General features: G+C 40.6%; 1 long non-coding RNA gene across 1 annotated transcript; it reads left to right on the forward strand.

Annotated features, from left to right (window-relative positions):
• Window positions 1-36: 36 nt before the first annotated feature.
• Window positions 37-1,085, forward strand: LOC127149926 (uncharacterized). Its single transcript, XR_007821790.1, has 2 exons — window positions 37-82; window positions 932-1,085. It is a non-coding gene; the product is annotated as an uncharacterized LOC127149926 (long non-coding RNA).
• Window positions 1,086-1,637: the final 552 nt, after the last annotated feature.

Consider the following 1,637-nt stretch of genomic DNA (forward strand, 5'->3'; position numbering starts at 1 on the left):
AGTCATCAACTAAAACTTTCGTGTTTCGTTTAGGTGGATCTGTTGAGCGTGGATTCGATCGAGGGGCATAACCGAGTATCAGGTAAGGGTTTTCCTACTACTGGACCCCGAATCCAGGCTGAAAACGTAGTAATCCACAGGGGATTACACGTTAGTGACTGTACTGAATAACTGTATGCGTGTTGACTGTTAAGCACTGTTATTATATTTTGTCTGATGTAAAGATACTGTGACTGCTAATTGTAGATTGAGATTTTATGTTGATAAACCTTGAAGTTACGGTTCAGTATGTAGTAAAGCATTGGTCTGGATGTTGATCATGGAGTTTGGACGGGGAAGGACAGTGAATCCGGTTTTGGTTGGTTAGTTGATTGGGTCTAGGGTTTTCCCTAATGGTGTGCGAATCGGTGATGCGTGTAGCAACTAAGGGTGTAGATGTTTAAACCTATACTATCTGACTGACAAAGCCTATGGCGGAACTGTAATATGAATGCCGTTGGGGTGTGACTGATGTAGACGGTTTAGTATGGACTGAGGGGTAACGGTTAGCTTCATCTATGGGGTAGTGTGCCTTACGGATAGGTGCATCCTTCGGGAGCACTAGACTGATACGTGCATCCTTCGGGAGCACTAGACTGATACGTGCATCCTTCGGGAGCACTAGACTGATACGTGCATCCTTCGGGAGCACTAGACTGATACGTGCATCCTTCGGGAGCACTAGACTGATACGTGCATCCTTCGGGAGCACTAGACTGATTTGTGCATCCCTCGGGAGCACTAGACTGATATGTGCGTTCTACGGAACCACTAGACTGTTATGTAGGGTACCCTCGAATAGGAAGTTAACTGTTGTCCCCTAACGGGCCCAGTAGTGGGTCCCTTACTGGGTATGTTTATACTCACCCTTTTCTCTTCTTTAACTTTTCAGGTAAGGGCACAGCGAGGGGCAGACCGACGAGAGGCAGGAAGGACGCGTGAAGGCCATATGGACGCGTCTGGTTTTCTTATCGCTTCCGCTATGTATTTTGTCAGAATATTTTGACTTGTGATTTTGAACTGGTGACTTGAGTTTTTATTTGTGACTTTTTGATTGATTTAAATAGGGCCCGAAACTGTCTTTTTGTAAGGTTTCTAATGCTTTAATGAATCGTAACTGGTCCGTTTTAAATTTTATGTTGAATGGTCGAGTTTTGGTATTTGGTAGTGACCTCAGCTTAGTCCGAAAAGTTGGGTCTTTACACTTGATATGTTGCTGATACACTTGCTCAACTATTGATACACTTAATCAATTAAATACACTTGATGCGTTAAGAATGATACACTTTATATATCGTTGATACACTTGTTTGTTTGCTAATACATTTGATAGATGTAATACACTTAATCACTTGCAAAACTTAATTGATACATATTATTAGTTTGAAACACTTGATATGTTGTTGATACACTTGCGAAACTGTTGATACACTCAATTAATTAAATATACCTGATGCACTAAGTATGATACACTTTATGTATTGTCGATACAGTTGTTATGGTATGTTTACAATCTTAATAACATATTAAACATCATTATCAGCTATAATCAACAAATTAAAGCTGAAAGTTCAATACATGACTCAACCTGAATTTCA

Source organism: Cucumis melo, chromosome 6, assembly GCF_025177605.1.
Source record: "Cucumis melo cultivar AY chromosome 6, USDA_Cmelo_AY_1.0, whole genome shotgun sequence".
In the NCBI taxonomy this organism is placed as follows: domain Eukaryota; kingdom Viridiplantae; phylum Streptophyta; class Magnoliopsida; order Cucurbitales; family Cucurbitaceae; genus Cucumis; species Cucumis melo.